General features: G+C 34.0%; 1 protein-coding gene across 5 annotated transcripts in view; it reads left to right on the top strand.

The window, feature by feature from the left end:
* The window catches only part of DMD (dystrophin), a 2,254,165-nt gene that overhangs the window by 261,095 nt on the left and 1,975,142 nt on the right, over positions 1-17,928 (top strand). The window lies entirely within an intron of this gene.

Raw genomic sequence — 17,928 nt, 5'->3', positions numbered from 1 at the left:
CTTCTTCAATTTTTTGGAAAAGTTTGAGAAGAACAGATATTAAATCTTCTTTGAATGTTTAATAGAATTCACAAGTGAAGCCATTTGATCCTGGAGTTTTACGTTTTGTGAAGATTTTGACTTATCGTTTCAATTTCCATACTGTTGATCAGTCTATTTAGATTATTCAATTCTTTATAATTCAGTCTAGTAAGGTCGTATTTTTCTAAGAACATATCCATTATTTTCTAGGTTATTGAATTTGGTGGCATATGCTCTTTCATGGTATTCTTATATGATCCTTTGTAATTCAGTGGTATCTGTCGTAAGTTCTCTTTAATTTCTAATTTTGTTTATTTGTGTCCTTTCTCTTTTTTCCTTTATGAGTCTAGCCAGGGGTTTCTCAATTTTATTAATGTCCTCAAAGAACTAGCTCTTTGTTGCATTATTTTTTTTACTACCTTTTTGTTTTCAGTTTCATTTAAATCTGCTCTAATTTTGATTATTTCCTTCCTTTTGCTGTCTTTTGGCCTCATTTGTACTTCATTTTCTAGATTTTTAAGATTTAACGTTAGGCTGTTTATTTGGGATCTTTCTTGTTTCTTGAGATAGGCCTGTAATAATATAAACTTTCCTTTAATTATCACTTTTGCGGTGTCCCAAATTTTTGATATGTTGTACTTTCATTCTTGCTTGTTTCTATGTATCTCTTGATCTCTGTTTTTATTTCTTCTATGACCCAGTCATTCTTCAGTAGCATGTTGTTTAATCTCCACGTATTTGTGGTTCTTCCCACTTTCCTTTTATAGTTTATCTCCAATTTCAAAGCATTATGGTCCCAAAATATGCTTGACATGATTTCAATCTTCTTAAATTTGTTGAAGCTAGTTTTGTGTCCCAACTAATGGTCTCTCTTTGATAATGCCCCATGTGTACTAGAAAACAATATATGATGTGATGTTTTGTGATGAAAGGCTCTGTAAATGTTTATTATGTCCAATTAGTCTAAAGCGTCATTTAAGGTCAATATTTCCTTATTGATTTTCTGTTTTGATGATCTATCCATAGCTGACAGTAGAGTATTCAGGGCCCCTACAATAACTGTGTTTCATCAGTTTCTCTCTTTAGTTTTGTTAGTAGTTGCTTTACATATTTTGGAGCTCCCTAATTGGGAGCATATATATTAATAAATATTATTTCTCCTTGATGTACTGTCCCCTTGAATATTATGAAGTGTCCATCTTTGTCTCTCATTGCCTTTCTTATCTTGAAGTCTATTTCATCAGATATAAGTATGGTTACACCCACTTTTCTCTGGATACCATTTGCTTAGAGTATCATTTTCCACCCTTTCGCTTTGAGTCTACAGTTGTCCTTGCATCTGAGATGTGTCTCTTAAAGGTAGTATATGGTTGGGTTTTTTTTTTTTTTTAATTAATCTGCTACTCTGTGCCTTTTTATTGGTGAGCTCAGTCCAGTTGCATTAAGGATGATTATTGATATATGAAGTTTTCCTGAAGCCATTTTCTTTTGTTTTTGGTAGCTTGGTATCTCTATTGTTGCTCTGTCCTTGTGTTTCTTATTTTTATTTGGTGGTGTTTTATAGTTTTTCTTTCTGTTCCCTCTTGTTTTGTGTTATGTGTCTCAAAAGGATTTAAGTTTTCATGGTTTATATTCTGACCTCAAGAAACATATGGATTCTCTATGCAGATACAGCTTTTCACAAATTTAATCTACTCTGTGTAGATATTAATAAAAGATAAGACAGTGTCTTCAGGACTTGTTCATACTATCTTTAAATTAAATGAAAAAATAGACTCAGCTGTAATGTTGCAGTACCTTCTTTGATAATTTTGGAAAATAAAGTTCTTGAAAGAAAACCTTGTTTATAACTATATAAATTGTGAACCATAAACAGTGTTTGCAGTATAAGGTGATGTTTTGGAATAAAGCAAGGCTAGTTTAAATATTAAACATATACATTAATTTTGGAAAACTGACTTCAATTTAAAAATAAGACATCCCCAATATATATGTCTGGTCTAGCATGACTGACCTCCACAAAATGTCTAATTTTTTTGGGCTTGTGCTTACACAGTCCAAAGTGCATTGCAGGTAATAAGCAAATGCATTAAAGATGGTCTAGACAAAAGTACTGTTGGAAGTAAAGATGAGGAGATAATCTTCTGGCATATATTTATACTAGAAGTGGGGGATGGCTGAACTGCAAGGTTAGATGCTGTACAAAGATAAATTACTATTCATATACATGTGAAGATGAATGGTGCCTATCAGCGTTCCCCCCAAAATGTTGTCATTACCTGGCAATTTGGAGACAAATGCAGAGAACTAAGAAGAACAAGTAGGGAAAATAAATTTATGAGCATCATTCTGCTGTGGTCATGGCATTGTTACAATTGATTGTAGTGTTTCCAGGATAAAACATGTTAATAATCATATTCTGATTTTACTAGCACAGATTTTTGTTTTACATATCATGAGCGGAATTATGCATTACAACAGCAGTAAGCTGGATTATGGAAAGTGATGCTAATTTTAACCTGAAATTTTAAGGGTTTTAGGCAAGTTGTGGGACTTATTTATGTCCTGTGACAAGTGCAAAAAGGAGATTGAATAAAAGCCTGTCCATGATAGAATTGTGGAAATGTTAATGTAGTGAGTAGGAATCTCAGGTTCATATCCTTTTGGGGGTTGACATATTCACGGACTGGCTCTGGTGCCCATTGTGATAAGAGAGCCTATTTCTCCATTAGATTATCCAGAGCAAGATTAGCCCACAAACTGAAGTTATAGGTTGTTTCTGCTCCTTTCCATTTATCCAATAAACATTTATTGATAAATTATGTCATACTCTGTGCTAGAGCAAAATGACTAAGATATGATTCCTGAAGAAGTTAGAGATGAGTGTACTTTATGTGGATAAGGACAGGAAAATATCTACAATGATAGCTTACCAGAGCAGCATAGTTGTGAATCCAGACAGAAACAAGCTAGAGTCTTCCAGTATAGGTTCCTAGTTTATGTGGAATAACCGGCATGTCTATCAAAGAGGAAAATGATAGCTGAAGGGAAAGAATATAAATTCAGCAAAAATGGTTAGTAATTCAAAGTAAAGTGTGAAGTAACATATTTGAACTTTAACTGGAAATAAGGAGGAGCATGCCTACCAGCCATTACTCATCTTCATTGAAATCAAATCTAGAAGAGTTTTAGACTATCGTAAAAGTCAATTACAGACAATGAGATTGAGTGTTTTTAAACCTACATGATTGCGGCCATGCAAACTTTGTCTTAGGAAGATTTAAAGAAAATATAATTATCTCCCATTTTAGTTTATGTATGTCTATCCCTGGAAACTCTTTCCTGTGCTATCTTAAATTGTCATATTTTATCTCAGCGTATATCTATCTTTAATTAGAAGCTACCTGAAAATGTCTCACCTATATTTAAATTAATCACAAAATTAGATCTCAGATGTTACACAGCAGGGCTAAAAAAATGACATTTTATATAGGATAGGCCTGTTGCTGCATAGATTTGTAACATGAAGAAATTATGTTAAATAAGCATGAAGATTTCATCCATCTTCAACAACATCCCATTTAATTGGTCTTTGGCTTCACACCTGACTCCTAGGAACTTAAAAGTACAGAAGTTTACATTTTATTGAAATAGACAATAAGATATATTCTGAACAATTGTCTAGAATGTCTTCCTTTCCTTCTCCCTCTGTCCTTCCCTCCCCACTTTAACTCTTTCACACGTCGCTCTCTGTCTCTTTTCCTCCCTCCCTCCTTCCATACCTCCCTTTTCCTTCTCCCCTCTTACCATCTTCCTGTTTCTCCTCCCCCCTCTTCATGCATAGATACACGTGTATGTCTGAATACATGTATATAACTCTGTTTCTGCCTCTACTTCTGACTCTCTGAAGTAATTTAGATATATGGCCTAAAGGCAAGGAACATTTCCTCCCAACATTCATTACTGGAGTAATTTTCCTTTGTAGGTGAAAGCAACTCTGGCTATTTTTTTAACTTTTTTATTGAAATAATACACAAACATAAAAGTGTACAAATCAATAAGTACACAACTTAATTTTCACGGAGAACACATCCCAATAATTAATCAAAGCAAGAAAATAATATTAACAGCATCTTCAAACCCCAGTCTTACCCCTTCCTAGTCAATAATCCCCCAAAGATAAGAATCATGTGGACTTCTAACACATCATAGATTAGGATAAACCATTATGAAATTTATTTTACTGGGAATATACAGTATATACTCTTTTGTGTCTGCCTTCTGTTTCTCAACATGTTTGTGAGATCCATCTATTTTGTTCCTTGCAGTTGTGATTCAATCATTTTCAGTATTATATAGTATGCCATTGTATGAATATACCACAATTTGCTTACCCCATCTACTCTTGGTGGACATGTGGATTAATTTCATGTGGGGCCTTTAAAAATAATGCTACTCTGAACAATTATGTACATTTTGCATATATTCATGGACTTCTGTTATGTCAATACCGAGAAGTAGAATTGCTGAGTCACTGAGTAACTCACCTTTAATTGATAATACCCAGAAGTTTTTTTTAAGGTACGTAAACAAACTTACTTACTCATCAACACCATATCAACGTTCTGGATATTTTTGCTGGTGCTTAGTATTATCAGTGTTTATTTTTAGCCATATCACTGTTATGGTGTAGTATATCAGTATGTTTTTTATTTTTATTTTTTCTAATGCCTATTGAGTTGGAGAACTCTTTTATGTTTGTTGGCCATGTGGATGTTATCGTTAGTAAGTCTCATCCTTATTTTTCTATTGAGATGTCAGTTATTTTTATCAATATATAAGAGTTCTTTATTTTTTCCGGATATGAACATTGTGTTTATTATGTATATTGCAAACATCTAGATAGATATATTTTATAGAAGCCTAGAATTTAAAACCCAGACACTTAAGGAATACTTAGCACAGTCTCTTACTCTGACAAATGAGGAAACTAGGACCTAGAGATATGAAGTCACTTAAAACCTCTTCTAATTAGTAGAAAGATCAGAAATAGAACAGAAGTCTCAACACTGAAGTAATGACTTCTATTAAAAAAGTCTTTAGTCCCATTTAATGTGATGCCCCAAACTACTTTTCTGCCTGAAGATGCCAAGAAATGCATGACATAGCTATTATAACAGAAAATACAGAGTGATAGATGATTAATTTCATTGATTCTCTAAACACAAATATCCCCACCTAATCAACTGTCATACCACATGGCCATGTAAAATTTAAGATTATATTTTTCTTTTGGTATCAGATTTTGTTTTTCTTTTTCAATAACTTTATTAATTACATTCAGCATCTTCTCATAGTTATTTTGTTACTTATGTCTTCCCATTCCAAATTTGGTTCAAAGTCAAGAAAGTCCAGTTTTTTCTTTTATAGTGGATTACTAAGAACATTAATTTTCTAATATTTCCATTTCATCAAACAGGAGTAAATTTGGGTTACAAAACATAATTGCTAGTATAATAATTATACCCACTATTTATTTATTTTACATTCTATATGTACTATCCTATTCATGCATTATTTTTACATATTTTTGAAGAACTCCAAAATATGTTTTATTATTCCAATTTTATTAATCTAGAAACTGAATCTCAGTGAGTTTAAGCTATTTGTGAGACAGTTGGAAATTGAACCAGATTTATCAGATTTCAAACATCACACTCTGTATGATTCCACTCTACCTGCTTGCAAGGAAACAGATATAATAATAGAGATTTGGGTCACTACCTAATTTCAGTGATTCTGCCATAGGTCTTAGTGATGTTCCTGAATTCTAATCTCATTTAATAATTCCATTGTTGTGTCCTTTTTTTAAAAGCAATAATCAGAGAAGTTGCTTTTATGGCATTGACTATTCGTTTTATTGACTATAGTGAAGCTTTTATTATTGTTCAACCTAAATACTGATAGGTAAGTTCATATCCAGAGACTAGATTGTAGCTGAATTTTCTTTTATTAAGAGAACAGACCTATTATAAGAGTCTTTGATTTCACTTCTGTTTAGCAATTTGTTCTAGGATCTGATTATTTTTCACCTAGATTTGAGTTCCAAATATTTCTCTTTGTTCATGGAAGAGCCTTTCCATAGATGCCTGAGAATCAGTATGCTTGTGGTCTTTGGCTTCTAGTCTAATTCAGAGGGAGTTCCCTTGCCATAGATACACAGTGGTGCCTCCATCTAGAAATCTGAATGCATACGAGTTACCTAGAATGTTATTTTTCTCAATGAAAATAAAAATTTCATAATTATAGTTGTTTCACTGTATCTGAAAAAATAGGAATGGTTTTATGCCACGGATCTCTAATTCATTGGTATTTGGTAATAGTAATTGCTTAAATGTAGGGAATTTTATGATTAATAAAACACTTCCATTTTTATTTTATTCACAAAACGACCATGTGCGGTAACCTAGGTAAGAAGTATTATTTCCTCTTTAAATAGATCCATGTCTATTTGCATCTTAAGTTTCTTTTAGCTCTATCATCTGCTTTCCGTACCACATGCCAATCACTGCCTTAGTTCAGATCCCCACAGCTCACTTTGAATACCATGATAGCTTCCTAACTTAGCTGTGGTCTTGCCTATCTCCAGTTTAACATGTCACTCCTCTGCTTAAATCCATTGGAGTCTCCCCGTTGTTTTGAGGATATAATTCAAATAACTTGGATGGAATAAAAAGCCCTTTACAATGTTTTCTCTGCTTTGTTATTCAGGTCTAATATTTCACCCACCATATTAATGCCTTGTCTTAGCCATATAAACAGTTCTCTGAACGTAACATGAATTCCTGCCATGTGCCTTTGGTCATGTTGACCCCACTCTTTACTCTGAAAGAATTCTTACTCTCACGTATTCACTTGTTGCATGTCTTATAATCCTCCAACATAATGTAGATGGTGCCTCTTCTTCATCTTTGGATGAATTATGTGTCCCTGTGTATACTCCCATAGTAGCCACCTCATAATCTTCAACACTTATCTTTCTGTGCTATATACTTCACATTATTTATTTATAGATTATTGGTGCCTGAGGACCATGGTTTCTTCTTTTATGCTCTAGCCCTTGCATAGCACTTAGGGAACATGTAACTTAAATTTTACGTAAAGTTGTAATGAGTTACACAACTAGAGATAACAAAAAGTTCTTTGCATCCTATTGTATAATTTTTATTGCATCCTTCTTACCTACAGTATAACTAACCATGGTACATTAGATTATGGAAATAAGTTGATCCAAGTTATAGTTTTGTGCTGGTAGGAGTTGGGATATTTAGTTGAGGTAGTATAATATTTACCCTACATATTAGAAATGTAGAGTAGAGTGTTTTAAAGCTTTATTTCCTTTATGATTTATATCCATTGCCACCCAGTGAGGTTTTAAATCATTCAAATTATCTACCAAAGAAACAAAAATAATTTAATGGAATACTCAAGTAAAATCATGGAAGAATAACATGACAATTATGTTTATGAGGTAAGTAAATTCAGGTATACTAGTAAATTAATGCAAAGTGAAAATGTGGCCTATTTTCTCTTCTTTAATTACTAATGGAAAAATGCTGGACTTCACCAATCACCCAATTCTGCTATGCATCATGGTTATTGTAAAGTATACCTGAAATTAAAAAGCATATATCTAATTCCATTTCCCCAGTGAGTTTTCATTAGAAAATAAGAACTACATTCTAAGGAACATGAAATTGGAAAGTAGGGGATATACAATGCCAGCAATAGGAAAGCAGAGCTAATGTGTGATTGGTTTACAGCCTAAACCTCAGATCCATGTCTGGACAGTCTGCCAGAATACAGGTTCCCTGTGGCTGCAAAGAATTCAATGGATGTGTCCAATGAGATTGACTATTTACATCCTGCTTGCTCTAATACACAGCTTTGCAATACTAGGGAATAATACAGAAGTGAACACATGTAGTTATTTTATACTCTAAATCATCTCTGTGTAGGGAAAAATCTCAAAGATATATATGTTTATAGAAAATTGGTTCCAAAATTTATCCATTCTTTAAAATCACAATTCTCTACAACAGGAAGCCACATACCAGGAGCTATGAATATTTAATTATTTATTTTGATGCTTTTCATAGAAATTCTATTCATTCTTTATATTTATATATAGTCCTATACATACATAGCAGAATTTAGTGCAGAATTGAGGCTAACAGAATTAAATTGTGTACATTACAGTATTAATTTATTAAGAAGATGAAGTAATCATTTGTAGAATTATAGCTAAAGCAGATAACACATTTTATTATATATTCAAGAAAATCATATTGTGACTACATTTACAAAATGTAAATATGATGACACGATGACACTTGTAGCATAGTTCATAAATAAACATATTAACCAAGGGTACAACAATTAGATGAAAAGGTAAGAGAAGGTATAACCATAATTTTTAGTGGACATGCATTCAAAGCCCATAATTGTATATTAAAGGAACATGTTATAGATGATTGTTTTTCTTTTCCATTTTTGAGAAAATAATGCCACCTTGATATTCGTTTGTGCCCAGGGAAATCTATATTTTTTAATGTGCCAAAGACAGAGAAAAAATGCTAGTCTAAAATATATGGAAAAGTGAGAGTATCAGTCATATTATAAGATCAATGACCCATCACTGTATCAGCCAGTGTGATGGCATCAGCCAATATGGAACACACATCAGCAGTGGATCCAGGTAGAATCTTTTCCAAGGAGATGGATCTGCTGATACTTTTAATTGATTGAAGGAGAATCCCATTTTTATCAGAAACTTATTTTAAATATAAAATGGAACCTACCCTGAAGGTTTTAAAAGTCTGTATATATTAAATCTCATTCTAATACATTCTAATTAATAGTAAACTAACTAATATTATAATAATAATTTAAGTCTATAAAAATTTGATTCAAAGTATGCTGTCATTTCAACCTAATTGTTTTAAAGTTTATTTCAGTTAGCCAAAAGGAATTAAAGTAACATACTTCTAACAATGCATGAAAAATTACTAGACTCCTATAAAAGCTGGTTTTGGTGCACTCCCCTCTATTCTGGGAAATCACCATTCCCATATATGCCTATAACTTCTTACTATAATTTGAGTCTTTACCTCATTGTTTTAATTTGCTTTTGGCTTAGCTGAAAGTGTCCCAGGGGTAAGATCATTGGGAATTGCCCTTAACACAGGTGAGAAGTGATGGAAACTACCCCATATTTCTTGTCTCTCAGGTGAGAAAACTCAGTCCCCTAGAGGTCCTAAGTGTTATAATGGTATTGAGCCTCAGTTGATCACAGTGACAACATGCTCATCAATTCACAATGTCCTGGCTTCATTCTATTCTTCTTTCACTTACCCATTTCTTTACTGTGCTTCCTGGGATCACTTCTGAAATAAATTATTTGCACTCAAATCATTTACTCAGGGTCTACTTCTGGGAAAACCCAAACCAAGAGAATATATTTCATTATCAGTAGTTTTGCCTCTAATTTTTCATACTTTTTATCAGAGAAGTATATTTGGGAAGATAACAATGGCGATTATCAAAAGATACATTGGTTTTGGAATGAAAAAAGAAGTGACACACCAATTTTACCACATTGTGATTTGGTAGTAGTCATTACCATTTTGGGCCTTGTCATTTCATCTGAAACATTAGTGCATCAGATCATATGTGGTAATATAAAAAAAAGAAATTAATGAGAAGGATTAAAAACTACCATCATACCATGTGTAACTGTTTAATAATAGTTCCCAGGACTATCATGACAGACTTTGAGACTGTGTTTGTCCATAACTAGTAGGAAAACGTACCACTATTTAGTGCTATATAAACTCGATGTGTATGCAATGGGAATGGAAGGAAATATTCCATATTTTTACCACTTCTAGAATAGATTAGATCAGATTTTATGTTATTTTTTAATATACATAATACACTCTTTAAAAGAAATCTTTCGTAAAAGCCCAACAGGAAAAAAAAGAATTGAAAATGTAGGCATTCTGGATGAAAAGTGAGAGAGAAAATTTACTTAACTCTCACCTATTCCCATTACCAGCCTCTATCTGTATAGGTATAGCTATAGTAGCTATAGTACCCTTAGAACTTGGAAAAAGCTGAAACATTAGATGATATCTATGACTACTTCCAACTCTAAGCCTCTCTTTGTTTACCTACTTAACCACAACCAGGACACAGATAACAGGTAACTTTCAATTGATAATATTTGTATATACCAGGGAAGACTGAGTACAGAAATTAATCCAAAAGCACAAATTTTCCTAACCAATATTGAATATAGCACAATTAACTAATTAGGAAAATTCATTCTAACTAGCCTTTTGAACTTCATTCAAACTAGCCTTTTAGTTGGCAGTTATCATGAGCTGATGTTGGAAGCCAGCATCAATATGTAAATAGCACCTTGGTTTTAGGAAAAATAAGCTCAATTCACAGGCAAATATATGCTTTGGCTAAGTGACATTTTGCTTGGTTTAGTGTAAAAGTTGTTGATAAAGAGGAAAAAAAACACCTAAATATCAAAGATAATGCTGATAAAGAGGATTACTGAGACCATTGTGAGAGGAAAAAAACACATGGGATAATACTAAAACCTAAATTTTCTTAGAGACAATAGTCTAGACACCAAACCCCATTTTGCCATTGAAAGATTTCTGAGGAATTCACCTATCATATTACATCAGGGCAGATAATATAACTCACTGTAACATAATAATATTGATTTACTTTAAATCAATTAACATATTAAAGTTATTTTACCTTCCCTCTTTCTCGAATAAAACACAAACATATCTTCTTTCTTAGTTGACTTTTCTTTGCATTTCATTACATTTATCTAGTTCAGCTATCATTGATTTAATGTTTTTATTGGGGAGTGCTGCATTGATGGTCTTATGCTGAGCATTGAGAGCAATAGAAAGATTTATCAAAATTATTTTTGCTCTCAAGTAGCTGACAGTAGTTAGAGGAGAAAAGTCACACTCAGAAAATATATGACTACTATGATATATCTCCACTCCACCTCTGTACAACCCTGACCTTCATATTCCTGCTCTTCTGGCCATTGCTCCTTACATCATGGTAAAACAAAATAGCATTGTTAGAAAAGGTTAAGAATTTATAAAGAAATTACTTTTGTAGTTTCATCAGCACATGGTATATCTGTTATGCCATCACAGTCACGTCATGTCCTTCTTTGATCAAGGCTGACTTAGAGAAAAACTCACTGAAATTTCATAAATATTAAGTAATATAGCTCCTATTATTGTCCTGCATGACTGTTTTCATGTCTCTACAATATCCAGAGAGTTACTAGAGAGGATCCTGATGCTGCCATGTATAGTACTGAGTGGTTTTTAATTTCATACAGGCTTTGATCTCTCACCCATTCATAAAAAATTATAACTAACTATATGGGCATGTGGGAAGCTATGAAACACACATTTTCTTACCTTTCTAATTTTATATTATTATTCATGGAGGGACTATAATTGACCCCAAGTAGTGCTGTATCCTCACCTTAATGGGAGTATTGCACTATAATGAGCTAAGGAGATTGAAAGGACAAAAGAAATCATTATTAACACTTAAGTCAACTTGTCAGATTTTGATAGAGGGAGAAGATTGAAAGTTCTCTTATCGTCTGAGTATAGGTCCCATTTTCCTATAAATTTGGTCTTCCCTATGATTCACATCTGTTCTATCTACAATGACTTTAGTAAAGGTGATGATGAAGGTGATGATGATGATTCCTAGTAATGTATAACTATAATAGCAGGTAGAATTGGGCTAAGTATGAAAAAAGAGTGGCAGATAAATCTCATGGGCGTTCACAGCAAGGCAAGGATGACCCTGAATTTCTTTTTCCTCTCTCTCTAGCTATTTTTAGACCATCCACATTGTATGTGTGGTATGTGTGGTTCATTTATGAGGGGTTCAACTCAATTTAAGTTATGGAATTTTATGTTATATTCCAGCATATATTATGCTTATGATTCTGCTCTTAATACTTCTCTCCTTTTTTGATTATGGATGTATCGATATTGATTTTCTAATATTTCTTATTGTGAAATAACTATCATTAAATAACAACACATTGTAAGTAAAACTAGAAGAATGTATTAGGAGTGTTCTTTAGATAACATAAGAATGTTAAAGAGAGAATCATTAGATTCTGGAAGAGAGTAAGGACGGCTCTCAAATTTTTGAGGGAATATAATCTTTAAGACTGGGAAAGTAAATGTGTACATATCTAATTTTTAAGCTTATAAAACTATTTTTAAAACTTTAAAATTTTAAATTATATAATCAAATATGTAATATGTAACATATAATATGTATATAATATACAATATATCGTATATATACCAAAATGAAATAATTGTTCCATCAGAACAGTTGTGTCCAGAGAACTTTACTTCTCTGGATACCATTTGCCTTAGTTAATCTAATCATATATACACCAATCAATTCATCCATCTCTTTATATGTATGTTCTATATATCTAAGATAAACAGATAGGTTGAACTATATGAAATGCTGATATTTGACCATTTTTTGACCTAAAAATGGTATTTTTTAATAGTTTAAATGAATAAGTCTTTAGTGTGCTGATTAAATGGGGTGAGAAAGTATTATACCAGCACCATATCACTCTGCTTAATCACTACATTAAGGCCAAGATACAGGAAACATAATGAAATTTTTGGAAAATTGACTGATAATTTTGTAATATAAAATTTATATATTCCCCTGCTGAAATCAGGAAAGGGAAAATCTTTCTTCTATAGCAACCTTATTAATTCCATGTGATATTTATACTATTAGTAATGTACTATATTGTGAAGAAATAAACAACTGGGGAGTTAACTATGGATGTAAATTTTTCTGTATTTAATTAAATTTACCTAACTCTAAATCATATAAATTTTGCTGAAACCAGACTCCTTTCCTACTGAGACTGTGGACTCTATTAAGTGCTATGTCTGCCTAGACAACATTATAATTAATTTTGTAAATGCTACTGCCGGAGCCTGCCCGCCTAGGTCGAACAGCATCCCAGATGGGGAGTGAGGATTAAAGAAAAGACAGAGACAAGAGATAGATTCGGGAGGACTCACAGTCAATACTGCAGCAGCCTTGAGTTTATTTTGCAACATATACTTATACTCTACTGAGTGCGTAAACAGCAAAACACCTCTAAATAACAACCAATCATGGAAACTCTGTAGCTATTCAAAAAACATTCCATTTCCTGCCCCCACACCAGGTGCACTTCCTCCTGAGTCAGCAGACTGCACAGCTGGCCAACTTCGCAAAAACATCCTGCTTAACAAACAGTCTTGTTTTCTTCAAAATGGCTCCCGATATGCCACTTAGTATGCTTTTAAAGTAACAAACTAATGGAAGAGGGATTGATATAAAATATAATTCTTAATTTGAAAATTAAAAACTATTTCTACTGTAATCATCCATTTTAAGTATAGTTAAATAGCACATATATATTAAATCAGATATAAGTGTTACAATGTGTGGGAATTGAATAAAGGGGATTATTTGGTTATCATGCCATATTTGGTGAAAACATTACTGTTCAGGAAAGTTGCTACCTTAAAACAGTACTATTTTCTGAAATATGAGTAGAAAAACATAAGACTAAAATTCTTAGTTTATGTTATAAAATATTACAGTATTTACAGTGTGGAAAGATTTTATATATAATAATATATACCTAATGATTAAAATCTAAAGACTTCCTTTGGCCAGTCTTCTTTTACAGTATGAATTCTGGTAAAGGAGCAGTATAACCACCTTAAGAGCAACTAGAACTCCTAATCTCTTACAATCAATAGCAAAATTTATTTTTAATAATGATGTTCTACACTACTTGTAAGAAGAAAGTCTCAAAATGTATTAGTTATTATTTCCATTACTGGTAAAGGGAGTTTGCAATTTTAAATTTTAGATAATCTTAAATATACTTTTTAAAAGTTAGACAAAATTAGAAATTATTTACAACTGTTCCAAAGAAAATGAAATATTTAAGTATAAATCTAATAAAATATGTATGGGATGTGCATCTTGAATTAGGCAAATTGTTGATGAAAGTAATAAAGACCTAAATAATTACAGAGACATACTCCATCGATGAATTAGAAGTCACAACATAGTAAAGATGTGTCATTTCTCCTCAAATGGATTTAATGCTGAAAAAGAAAATATGTGGGAGGAATCAATACACTCAATATTAAGACATACTATAGAGATACAAGTAATCAAAACAGTGTGATATTGTTGGTATGATAAACACACACATCACTGGAACAAAATAAAGTCCAGAAAAATACTTAAACAAATATGCCCAACTAATTTTTGACAAAAGTGTAAAAGCCATTCAATGGAGGAAAGATGTCATTTTTTAAAAATTTTATTTTATCATTAGTTTCAAGTATATGGTACATTGGTTAGACATTTATATATATAGTTTATAAAATGATCCCCCCCGATTGCTCTTTCTCTCCTCTGGCTCTCTACCTAGCCAATACATTAATGATAAGTGCATTCCCTATGTCATGCTCCCTATCACTGTGACCATCTATCAACTACTAATTTGTACTTATTTAACCCTTTACTTTTTTCTCCCAGTCCCCTCCCCCTTCCCTCTGGCTTTCATCAGATTGTTCTCTGTATTTGCGAATCTGTTTTTGATTAGTTTGTTCTTTTTGTTCATTAGATTCCACATATAAGTTAAATCATATAGTATTTATCTTTCTCTGCTGACTTATTTCACTCAGTGTAATAACCTTTATGTCATTTTTAACAAATTGGGCTAGAGTAAGTAGATATACATAGTAGAAAAGTAAACCTCAACCTGAACATCACATCTAATTCAAACATTAACTCAAGATGGATCATGGGATTACATGTAAATCAAAAAAGAATGTAAAAGGTCTAGAATAAATAGGATAAAATGAGATATAAGGCTTGATGAAGAGTTTCTAGACTTGATACTGAAAGGACAGTTCATTAAAGTAAATATTGACAAATTGGATTGCATCAAAATTAAAACCTTTTTCTATATGAAAGATTCTATTAAGAAGATGAAAAATAAAGCTACGGAATGGGAAAACACATACAGAAACATGTATTTTTTATCCAAAATATAAAAACTCTTAAAATAACATTTTAAAAAGCCAAAAAATCCAATTAGAAAATGGGCAGTGGGTTCAGGTTAAGATGGTGGAGTAGATAAATGCTGTGCTTGCCTTATCTCACAACTACATCAAAATTATAACTAAACTACAGAATAGCCATCATTGGGAGTCACCTGAAGTCTTACTGAACAGAGTCCTACAACTGGAGACACACAGAAGAGGCTACCTGGAGGCTGGTAGGAGGAATGGGGACATGAATCAGGCTGGTCCCACACCTGCGTGCGGCAGTTCAGAATTGGGAAAATATCTTGGGTGCAGAGGTTCCCCAGAAGAGTGAGGGGTCCCAGCCCCACACCAGGCTCCCCAGCCCAGGGTTCCAGTGCTAGGAAGAGAAGTCCCCACAACTTATAGCTGTGAAAACCCGCAGAGATTGTGGCTGAGTGAGACAGAGGGTCTCTGCAGTTGCAGGCTTTACTCTTAAGGAACCCGACTGGACTTACTGCTGACGGACTCACTCATTCTGAGTTCCAGCACTGGGGCTATTGTGAGAAAGGTGCCAGAGACAAATGGGGAGGAACTGAGTTGTCTGGCTTCAAGGCGAGGGCAGAAGGGGCAGCTTCCTCCCAGAGAGAAGTGCTGACAGAGGGCATAGTTCCTTTGTTGCAGACCCAGGTGGCTGCCATATTAAGTCTCCATCAAGGTAGCTAATAAAGATTTCCCTGCTCTGATGATTCCCTGAGATCCCACTCCTCCCAACATGCGGACCCACGCAAGCTGCTTCCAGTGGATTTTCCGTACAAACTGCCTATCTTGGCTCATGCTGCATCCTTTCCTAAACTCTTTCAAAGGTTCACAAAACCTAAACAAGCAGCATCTGGCTTTGGTGTACCCCGTACCTCTTGCTCTGCAGCCCTGGCAGCTGGCCTCAGTTTGCGGCTTGGCCTCTTGAAGCACTTCGAAGCCTAGCGTGGGGAGTGGCCATCTGCAGATTGCCTGGTGGCTCATGTTAGGTGGCCCCAGGCAGCGCACAGACTGCAGCTGAATTTGGCTTGTGGTGGGGCCCCTCCCAGGAGGTACCAGCCTGCATATCCAGTGACTGGCTTTGGTCTCAGCTGGAGCACCACCTGAAGTCACATCCAAAAGGCAGACAGGGCAGGCACCAGAGTCCTGCTAAAGTGAATCTTGCTCTGTAGGGTCAGTACCTGCACAAAGGCTCCTCTACTTGTCATGGCCAGTCATCACAACCAATCAACCCAAGGGTCAATCCCTCATATTGTTGAGGAAATAGCAACAAAACCTCAAATACCACAGGAGGATACACATAGCTTGTACAAAGGACATACCTGGAACACCCAGCCAAAGTGACCAGAGAAGACTGCCACTGGAACCCACAACGCACCTACATTATAAGGCCACTCTAGGCAGACCAGGAGACACAGCAGCCTTATCTAATACATAGAAACAAACACAAGTAGGTAGCCAAAGTGGGAAGACAAAGAAACATGTCCCAAATGAAAGAACAGAACCAAGCTCCAGAAAAAGAACTCAAAAAAAAAAAAAATTGTGACAAGCAATCTACCAGATGCAGAGTTCAAAACACTGGTTTTAAGGATCCTCAGTGAACTTAGGGAAGAGTAGATAAACTCAGAACTTTAACAAAAAGATATAAAACATAAAAGTGAAGATAGAAAATGTAAAAAAGAACCAGTCATAAATGAAGAATACAATGATCGAAATGAAGAATACCTTAGGAGGAATTAACAGTATATTAAATGATGTGGAGGATCGCATCAGCGATTTAGAAGATAAGGTCGCAATAAACACCCAATCAGAACAGCAACAAGAAAAAAGGATCCCCTTCCCCCCGCACAAAATGAGGATAGTTTAAGGGGCCTCTGGGACAACATCAAGCATACAAACATTTGCATCATAGGAATACCAGAAGAAGAGAGAGAGCAAGAATTTTAAAAACATATTTCAAGAACTAATGACTGAAAACTTCCCTAACCTGGTGAAGGAAATAGACATATAGGCCCAGGAAGCACAGAGTGTTCCAAACAAGGTGAACCCAAAGAGGCCCATAATTAAATGCCAGAGGTTAAGGGCAAAGACAGAATTTTAAAAGCAGCAAGACACATCATAATTAAAATGCCAGAGGTTAAGGGCAAAGACAGAATTTTAAAAGCAGCAAGAGAAAAGCAGTTACCTACAAGGGAGATCCCATAAGACTGTCAGCTTATTTCTCAACAGAAACTTTGTAGGCCAGAAGACATTGGCATGAAATATTCAGTGATGAAAGCAAGGGCCTACAACCAAGATTACCCTACCCAGAAAAGCTATCATTTAGAATTGAAGGACGAATAAAGAGCTTCCCAGACAAGAAAAAGCTAAAGGAGTTCATCATCACCAAGCAAGTATCACAGGAAATGTTAGACTTCTTTAAGAAAAAGAATAAAAAAGGAAAGAAGATAAAAAATATGAATAATGGCAATAGCTACATATCTAGCAACAATTACTTTAAATATAAATAGATTATATGCTCCAATCAAAAGATAGGGTGTTTGGATGGATAAGAAAATAAGACTCTTGCATATGCTGCCTATGAGAGACTTACTTCAGATCAAAAGACACAGAGACTGAAACTAAGGGGATGAAAAAAGATGTTCATGAAAAT

This window comes from Rousettus aegyptiacus, unplaced genomic scaffold, assembly GCF_014176215.1.
Source record: "Rousettus aegyptiacus isolate mRouAeg1 unplaced genomic scaffold, mRouAeg1.p scaffold_m13_p_9, whole genome shotgun sequence".
NCBI classification, from domain to species: domain Eukaryota; kingdom Metazoa; phylum Chordata; class Mammalia; order Chiroptera; family Pteropodidae; genus Rousettus; species Rousettus aegyptiacus.
The sequence above is the reverse complement of the archived record's forward strand: the minus strand, read 5'-3'. Positions and strand labels throughout refer to the sequence as shown.